Raw genomic sequence first — 10,684 nt, 5'->3', positions numbered from 1 at the left:
TTATACTACTTTGCCAACTGTCTGGCACACTTTCACATGTGAAAACTGTTTTAGATAATTAGTTCACTTTGCAATCAGCCTAAGCACTATAATACAGGTAAGCTGTGTGTGCGGAGTACAATGGAGGCAGCAGAAAGAGTGAGAAGTAGAGGAGGCCGAGGAAGAGGACGTGGAGGTGAAGAAGTAGGATGAAGAGGACGACAAGGACAAGGAGGAGCAAGAGGAGGACGAGGAGGGGGGAGAGGAAGGGTAAGAAGAGTAAGAAATAGAATTGCTGATGACATCAGAGCTACAATAGTGGACCATGTAATCAACCGTGGAATGACCCTGAGGGTAGCTGGCCAACGGGTCCAGCCTAACTCGAGCTGCTACACTGTAGCAGGCATCATAAGGACATTTTGAAATGAGAATCGGTGAGTACAGTCACTTTGCACTAAGATTTGTAGCACTGCCATATGCCAATGAGAAACACACCAATACCATTGCTGTAAAAATACTGAAATTGTTACTTTACAGAATTGCTACCAGATGCTGGGGCAGAGGAAGCATGTTCACTGCAGACCAAGTAACCCATATAGTCATTATGGCGATTGCAAATAATCCTATACTTGGAAATAAACACTTGTGTTTGTTTTGATGTGTTTCAAGTACACCAGTACTTGAAGTTTGGATCCCTCTATGCTTATGGATCTATGACAGACGTATGAGCTCACACTGACATAGCCTACCTTGTGCGCAGAGAAAGCAAAAGCCAGATGTGTTTTGTATTCATACCATCAGTGTGCAGTTGGCGCATTGTGTGCTTAGTAGATGATGGCTTGTGTGTACTGTTTGATACGGAAACACCATTTTTACGAAGGTGTGAAGAGTTAATCTAGCTGTGTTTGCTTTTGCAAGAGAACTACAATGTTTTGATGATTGGGTGACAGGTTTTCTTATTTGTGTGAAGAGTTTTGCAAAATTAGCCAATAGTTACAAAAAATGTGCTTAAGCAATCAGAAAAAACTGTAATTCTGTTTTTCTGGACGTAGAGTTTTGTGGGAGAAACGTTTCGTCCAAGGGACTTCTTCAGTCTCAGCTGACTGCAGGTTTCCCCAAATCTTATAAACAGTACATTTGCATAATGAATGAAACCAGCCCACTGAAGGGACAATGGGCTGTTTATAAGATTTGGGGAAACCGCAGTCAGTAACCTGCAGTCAGCTGAGGCTGAAGAAGTCCCTTGGATGAGTGACGAAACATTTCTCCCACAAAACTCTACATCCAGATGAACAGAATTAACTTTTGGAGATTTACTTTCCTGGATGATTGAGAATGCATCAAGATATCTATAGAAAAAAAGACTCTTGATTCTCAAAGGTCCAAAGTTTGTTTGTGTGTGTTACATCTCCTCGAGAGGAGGAGGGGATAACACAACAACTCCGGAAACTCAGTACAGGTGTTATGGAAAAAAGGTTTAATGGCAGCGCTCCAGAGTCAGACAACCAGATAACCCAGAGTCAGACAACCAGATAACCCAGAGTCAGACAACAAATGTGGGGGAAAAAGGGAGTTAGGTTGTGCCAAAAAAAAAAACCCCACCAAAAAGACAAAACCAAAACTTAGCTGAGCTACTATCCTAGAAAAGCATCAAACAGGAAAAAAAGGCCCTAGACCTCAACTTAAAACAAGTAGTGATGTGTCCTGTGTGTCGAAGCGTCGAATCGTGTGTCGGGTAATCTCGGGAGCGTTTTTGTGAAGCGCGTATCGAGGCTCGCTTTGATTACGTATGCAGTGACGTTCGAGGCCTCGCGGGCAGTCCGTACCACGTGACTGATTCAGGGACTGGTTCACCGGTTCGCGCCAGATTCGAAATAAAATGGGCAGAAAAACAGCTGATTCCCCATCACACTGTGTTGTGGAATTGGATTACGTACGTGCTACATAGTTACTTATGCATTTCTTCTTCGATGGAACCAGCAAGGAAGAGATGTTTTTTTTTTTTTAAATGTTGTCTCTCCTAATAAAGTATGCACACAGTAATAAATATCACAAATGATAAACACCATAATATAAATAAACAACACTACACATCCTATAATCTGATTTCTGTCTTTTAGTTTATTAAAAAGTGAAGCACCAAACACTAGTTTGTGTCATTATCCAGATGTACATAAGCATGATTACACAGGTACTAGGAGCGGGTTTGGATTATCAATTAAAATCGATTCTAGCTTGGATGTCGATTCATTAAAATCCTGAATCGATTTTTAATAGAAATATTACTACATTTCAACAACCACCAAACAGCTAAAACAGTAAATGAGAGGAGGTACACCGATTCTGCACAAAGACGTAAACACAAGGCGCGGACCGCTGACGGATCAGAATCAGTGAGATGTCGCCTTTCTCACCAGACAGCACGGACACGGTCGGGGCTGAAAGCCGACAGTTCACTGATTCTGATCCGTCGGCGGGTCCGTGCTTCATGTTTACGCCTTTTTTGCGCTGATTCTGAAGCTGCAGGTTTTATTTCTCTTCAAACAATATTGACCGAACCAGCAGAAAAAGAAGATCCAAACTACGCTTCACATAAACATCGTCATGAATTTCCTCTGATTTTTGCTGTTTTGCTTTCACCAGGATAAAAATCACACTTCATGCACAGCTCTCTCTCACTCACACACACACACACACACACACACACACACACACACACACACACACACACACACACACACACCTACCTTCAAGAACAGTTTCCCGTCTAAAAATCTGTTTTCTGCATTATTCGCTTGTTTGTTACGCATAAGACCTCCGTTGTTTGTCAGCCGCTGTTCTTTCCCATTTAAATACTTCCGAAAAGAAAACCTAATTTCTGTCGTTCGATAGGCTACTAAAATAATTGAAACTTTTTAACATTATGCAAAATTGCAAAACGCTAAGGTGTGTCTCTAATAAAACCTCTATTTGCTCTGCTTCAGTTCAGCAGCATCAGGTAATGTTCATTTGTTGATTGATGGTTTTCTTTTGGTTTTGATCTACTGCTGAATATTTTCATAAAATCGTTTTTCTGTTTTAGCCTCAGCTATGTTGACACAAAGGCATCTGCTGTGATGCTCACACATTAGATAAAGTCTCGAAAGTGTCAGCTTTCTTTTTATAGTTATACAAATATGCAAATGTACAGATCTAGGATCTGAATTATAGTATTGACTGACTGTCTGAGGCTGACAGTTACACAATCATACCAAAACGCTGTCCTGATACTTTCCACTTTCTCTTTTGTAGCACACATACTGAGACAATATTCGGGATAAATAACCAAGAAAACAATTTATTTATTCAGTTTAGAGGTTTACACATCATTATAATCACAGAGCCCGCTTCACTTGAATTGTCCACTTGATGGCGCAGTAGAGCAAATGAATCATCACAGTGCTTCGAACCATGAGTCGACCAATTGGGTGGAAAGCTTCAGTTCATCATGAGGCTTCATCTCACCATCACTAAAAACAAGCTCAAAGTTACATGGGTGGCACCAACCTACTTACCTAGTGTTTCTATCAAAAAGACTCTACGTGAGTAAGTGTATGGGGCCCCCAAACTTACCTAGTCCACTTTACTCCCACCACAAGCATCAAACAAAAGAAAGACAGCAGGAAAACGTCACACATGTGCCAAACAATTCAAAGGAGGGAATTGAGCCACGCCCAGCCACAGGTGGGTCTCCTTATCAAGGTGTTCACTTCTGGTTTGTCCAATCAGGGCCTCCCTCCTCTAATTAGTTGGACGTCCCTAGATTGACATCAGCCTGTAGTCTGCGACCTAAGGGAACGGAAAACAAAAGGAGAGGGAAAGAGAACATGCAGCCTGCAGACATGTAACAGTGTGTGTGTGTTTTCAATCAGTAGAAAAAGAGTAATGAATAAAGTTTGTGATTTTCCTGAAAACAGATCCTGTTACTACTGATAGTGTTGGTCCATCTGTTAGTGAGCAGGTAGTGAAAAAATCAGAGTGTAAAAACATCCTATAAAAATATATTGGATTTATTTATTGGTTTGCAGAGTGTTTGAGAAGATAGTTACATATAAAGATATGAAGCGACACAAATAAAGATTTTTCCAAAAGAAAACACAAACAGACATAAAAGATCTTATTATTATTATATTATTATATTATATCTCTCGGCTGGCCTGGGAATGCCTTGGTATTCCTCCGGACAAGCTGGAGGAGGTGGCTGGGGAGAGGGAGGCCTGGGCCTCTTTGCTTAGGCTGCTACCCCCGCGACCCGATCTCGGATAAAGCGGACGAAGATGGATGGATGGATGGATTTATTTATTGGTTTGCAGAGTGTTTGAGAAGATAGTTACATATAAAGATATGAAGCGAAACAAATAAAAGTTTCAAAATAAAACAGGAAATGATCTAAGATATACACATAAAACATAAAAGATGAGTGAAGAGATCTTATTGAAATAAAAATGAGAACAAGAGTCAGAGCAAACAAAAGACACAAAGCATTTATTATTTTCCTTTTACTCAAACCTCTTCAGTTTAATTTTAGGAGTTTCCTTTTTACTCTTATTTAAGTTCTTTTTTTATTTTCATATTAGGACTTTTTTGTTTGACTCATTAAAGTTTGAATGGCAGAATGCAAAAGATTAAACACACACAGGTACAACAAAGGCTCGTTCAGGTCAATACATCAAACGTCCAGCAGATGGTGATACACACTCAGTTTACAATGGCCAACTGTGCTGCTGCTCCTCCACCTGAAAGCATGTTTGGTTCCAGACTTCAATGTCAAAAACCTTAAAGAGAGTCAAAGACGCACAACTGAGCTTTCATGTCTTTAAAGGCCTCCAAGTTAAAGAAGGCAGTGGGAGAGAAAGCCATGATTCATTTAAAAAAAGAAAAAAAGGTATCAAACAAATATCAACGTGAACATATTTATGCAGAGATATCAAGTTAATTAGTAAAATGGGAAATATGTGTGATATGTGTGACTTTTAATAGAAACATGCTGAGGCAAGCATGGACATACAAATAAACCCCCCTCTTGTAGCTCTTTGGAAATGCACAAATACAACTTTATGTCCATTAGATTTTGTGAAAATATCTGTATGGCTGGAGTTTCCTGAGGAGCTTATTGATTTCTGCATTAAGCTGATTCTGTTAGTTAAAATTAAAATGTTGAGAACTGAAATTAAATTATGTGGCAACAATTCAAAGAACTTTTTTTTTTTTTAAAAAAAAAAGGGAAATTAAGATAAAAAACAATTATGTACTTTATAACATTCCAACATTATCTGATGTTTGTCAAACCTTTACAACAATGCCTTTGTTGTAAAAATACGTTAAAAAATATTTGTATTTATTTATTTATTTAGAATACAACCACAGTTCTGTGGAAAATGCTCTGTTGACTAAGACATTTCCACAGAACTCCTCGTGGCCTCGTTCCAAACATTTCTTTTGAACAGATATTGATCATAAAAAAACACCATACATATTTGTGGTTATGAGGGCACACAATGAAAACATATCCAGTGAAAACCCAAAGGTGTGACAGGTATTTCCACTTTACAGTCCAACATTATGTGATGTTTGTCAAACCTTTACAACAATGCCTTTGTTTCTCCCTGTTGAGCTAAGACCTCTAACAAAATTATGCCATCTAGAAGTTGGTCAAATGTGAAAAGTAGGAGTGGAGCTGAACCCGAATACGGTATTCGGAAAGGCACAAATAGCGTGTTTTTTTACAAATTCTTATTTCAAAAAATACTTTAAAAAATATTTGTATTTGCAAGCGCGAGCCACTTCACAAGCACATGGCACAACATAGAAGAGCCACCTCCACGGGACAAGACTCAGCAGTCCATCTGCATCTAAAGGTCAAAGGTCACTCTTTCGAGGATGCCAACGTTGGGTGCAGGTTTCACAATGAGCTCACCTGAAACTCTGGCTGATTGGGACCCACACCCAGTTTGACACCTTGGCTCAGGCGATTAGAGGATCATCAGGGGGTCCTTTTGTCCCTCTGTGGGGGGAAACTCCCACTGGGTTTAAATCTGCTCCCTTCTCTTGTTTGCCAAAATCCCCACATCTGGGCTGAACTAATTTAGCCCAAAGGTCAGCTAATCAAAGGGGTGTGACCTCACGCCTGCCACTCAGCAGTCTATGAAGATGAATGGTAGATGATCCTGTGGAGCTTGGGCTGTGAAAAATAAGCCCATGTAAATCTTGTATTTTTCTTGTTTTTTCTCTTTGGATTAGTTGGCGTTGTTGTTGCACTTGGTCACATTACCATGTAAGAATCTGTTCTAAGATGACTTTAAATGTATACATACAGTATAAATATATATATTTATTTTTTATTAAAAAGGATAGGGAGGGCTCAGCCCTGTCAGTCCATTCATACCAGCCGTCCCTGATAGACACACCAGGGATCCTAAATGCTGGCAAATCCACAGAACTTGTAAAAAAAGAAATGATCACATATATTGAACTCTCTACCTCTCTACCGGGTCCTCATCTTTTTACATTTATTCTTCATGTTGGTTGATTCACACCAAAGAAGAAAAACTCTGTGGAAGCCCTGCAGGATCTGCTTGATAAAAAAAACCAATTACCACTACATTATTGTACTGTTCACCTATGGTGATGAACTTGAAGACTTGGACATAACTATACAGCAGTATTTACTTGAAGCCAAACCAGAGCTCCGACAAGTCATCCAAAGCTGTGGAAACAGGTTCCACGTCTTCAACAACCGAAGCACAGACACAAAGCAGGTGGAGGAGCTGATCACGAAGATTGACGACATGGTGGCACATACTACACAATTGCCATGTATAGAGAGGTGGGGGGGAAGAGAGAAATTGGGTGGCATGGTTAAAGAATACAGGTTTATAAGTGAACTATTAGAGAATATTCTGCGTTTTAATTTCCTTCTTAAACAACAAGACAGTGTAAACAAATAGAAATGTGTAAATTACTTTTGCCTCAACTAGCACAGACTTATTTTTCTCCCAGTGAAAATAAAATAAAATGAATTATGCCAAGGATCTCATCAAGAATAACAAATTTTAAGGATAATTGTGTGCTTTAAGTGTGATGTGCTACTGATAAGTTACTTTTCAGGTATCAGGTGAGTATGGTTAGTTTTTTTTAAAATAGCAGATCTATGTTTAACCATAGTGGCTGAATACGCTTGAACTCAGATTTATGCCATTTAAATGTCATTTAGCAATAAAACTTGAAGTAATGCTTAGTTTTGTTGTACAAAGCCAGGAAAAAACAGATGTTGTGCTTGTTATTAAAAACAATTTTGAAACAATTTTATTTTTAAGGTTTATTCTTTTTTTCTAAGAAGTTAGCTCAGAAGCTTAAGATAAGTGATCTCAAAGTACTTTACAAAGTAAAATAAAAACGTTTTGAGAGAAAATTCTATAATTAACATTCACAGAAATAATTAAATATGCATCTGGATGTGACTAAACCTTATAAATTTGTCTTGTGTCCTGAGAAGTCCTAAATCAACCAAGAAGGAAATTTCGCTTCTTGGTAGGAGCAGTCTGTGCAAAGTTTAGAGGGCAAATTATTTGATTATTCAACAATTTCTTTATATAGAGCCACTTCATTACAAATGTACTATGTACAATACAACCAGTTGCTAAGGTACATTTTTATAACATTTAAACTCCTTTCTCGAATCAGAAAACTCAGTTTTTAAGTTTATAAGTTCACAAACCTTCTTTCTTCCACCCTCACTATACATTTGGATGCGGGAGGTCTGTCCAGCGTCTTCCCCACCACCTGATCCAACTCACCACCAGGTGGTGAACAGTTAACAGCTCAGCCCCTCTCTTTACCTGAGTGTCCACAACATACTGCTGCAGGTCTTGTGATACAATTACAACATCGATCATCAACCTGCGACCTAGGGTGTCCTGGTACCACCTGCACTTATGGACACTCTTATATTGGAACATTGTGTTCGTTATGGCCAAACTGTGATTTGTATCACTTTGTAAATATGAAGACTGGAGAGGACCTGAAATCTGTACTTCACAACTTCCACCGTAATGTGAAGTGTGCTACCAGAGGAGATAGAACGTTGGACCAGGTATACACCAACATGGCGAATGCATACAGAGCCCAGGCTTATCCCCACCTGGGTCTGTCAGACCATCTCTCCCTTCTGCTACACCCAATATACACACAAAAGATCAAGAGCACTGGGATTACAACCAAAACGTGAGAACATGGCCGCAGGATGCTATTCCGATGCTTCAGGACTGTTTCCACTGCACAGACTGGGATGTATTCAAGGTGCAGGACACTGACAATCGTGTCGCATTGGACAGTTACACCTCCACTGTCTTGGACTACATCTGTTTCTGTGTGGACAATGTAACAACTTGGAAACGATTCCGTGTGTTCCCTAATAATCCACCCTGGATGACACACGGAGTTCAACAACTTATTCGAACGAGGAACAACGCTTTCAAATCCGGGGACCAGGAGGCATACAGTGCTGCCAGGGCCAACCTGAGAAGAGGCATCAAGACTGCCAAGCAGCAGCACAGGAGGCGTATCGAGGCCAGGTTTGAGAACAACACAAACCCAAGGCAGGTCTGGGAGGGCATCAGGGCTATCACGGACTACAAAAGGAGAACACCATCACCCTCAGCCGACAGTTCTACTCTGGCTGAGGATCTAAATCTCTTTTATGCCCGTTTTGACAGGGAGAACACCGACCCTGTCCTGTCCCCTCTCCCCTCAACCGACCCTGCTCCGGTCCTGAGCACTCATGAGCTGAGGCGTGTGTTCCGGAGCATTAACACCAGGAAGGCGGCCGGGCCGGATGGAGTGCTGGGCCGGGTGCTAAAAGACTGTGCTGCGGACCTGGCGGACGTCTTCACCTCTATATATAACACCTCGCTGTCCTGTTCACTGGTACCATCCTGTTTCAAAGCAGCAACCATCGTTCCCATCCCAAAACAGTCAAATGTCACATGTCTGAACGATTTCAGACCTGTGGCACTCACCCCCATTCCCGCCAAATGCCTGGAGAGACTGGTCATTAAACACATCAGAGCTGCTTTTCCACCATCCCTGGACTCGCACCAGTTTGCATACAGGGAGAACCGGTCAACCGAGCATGCGATCGCCACAGTGCTGCACACATTACTGAAGCACTTGGAACACAGGAACACCTATGCACGGCTCCTCTTTGTAGACTACAGCTCGGCTTTTAATACCATCCGGCCATACAAACTCCGTCCCAAACTCCACCAACTGGGACTTAACTCCTCTCTGTGCAACTGGATTATGGACTTCCTCACTAACCGTAGACAGAGTGTCAGAGTGGGTAAGAACACCTCTTCCACCCTTGTGGTCAACACCGGTGCCCCTCAGGGGTGTGTTCTGAGCCCTCTGCTATACACTCTCTTCACCCATGACTGTATTTCCTCCTGCGCGTCCAATCTCATTGTTAAGTTTGCCGATGACACCACAGTGCTCGGACTTATATCCAACAACGATGAGACAAACTACAGGACAGAGGTGCAACAACTAGAGTCATGGTGCCACGACAATAACTTGGTCTTAAACACCAAAAAGACCAAGGAGATCATTGTAGATTTCCGGAAGAGGGGTCATAACAACCATCTGCCTCTCTTCATTGGCAGTGAGGCGGTGGAGAGGGTGAGCAGTTTTAAATTCTTGGGGGTAACTGTGACCGAGGACCTGTCCTGGGGCAACCATATCACCTCAGTTGTACGGAAGGCCCAACAGCGCCTCTACTACCTGAGGAGACTGCGGAGCGCACACATTCCCAGATCTCTGATGTTGAACTTCTACAACTGTGCCATCAGCAGCGTTCTGACGTATGGATTTCTAGTGTGGTTCCCCAGCTGCACCAAGGCCGATCAGCAAGCACTCCAGCGGGTGGTGAAAGAAGCTGGCAGAATTATTGGAACAAGTCTGCCAGAGATCAGTAATATCTTCCCCACTCGCTGTCTGAGGAGGGTGCACAGTATCCTGCGGGACCAACATCACCCTGCGCGCCACCTTTTCCATCTGCTGCCCTCAGGGAGAAGGTACAGGTCTATACAGGCCAGAACATCCAGACTGGCCAACAGCCTGTATCCACAGGCTGTGAGGCTCCTGAACTCTCTGCCCCCCTCTCACGGACAATAACCATATTCAACTTCTTAATAGCAATGAACTGGTCTGCATTGGTGCATCATATCTTTATTCTCTTCCCCCTCCTGCCCCCCCCTCTTTCTTAAATAGATAACTATCATATCTGATATCATATCTCACAGTACAATAATATTGAATGGATTGCATTGTTGTACTCTGTCATGTTTCTCAGGTCTCTGTCTGAATTTCTACGAACATTACGTGTCATGTTCTCATGTTATTGCTAAGGATTGTCTTATTGCATTGGAGTCACACTGGGTTAAATATGTACACTTGGGTTTTAAGGGGTATTTATTATTTTCTTCTTTTTTTTTTTGGGTTGTATGGAAGCCCCAAACGCAATTTCATTGTTCCGACAATGAAAATAAATAAATACTACTACTACATTCACCTCACCCCCCGCTATGTGCCAATTGTGAGGAGGGAACCTGTGACCACCAGGACTGTTAGGAGGTGGTCAGAGGAGGCAATAGCGGAACTACAGGGCTGT

The sequence above is a fragment of the Copadichromis virginalis genome, linkage group LG9 (assembly GCF_057382275.1).
Source record: "Copadichromis virginalis isolate Kocher_CV1m ecotype Utaka linkage group LG9, C_Virginalis_male_GT1.1, whole genome shotgun sequence".
NCBI lineage: Eukaryota > Metazoa > Chordata > Actinopteri > Cichliformes > Cichlidae > Copadichromis > Copadichromis virginalis.
This window is presented reverse-complemented; position numbering follows the sequence as displayed.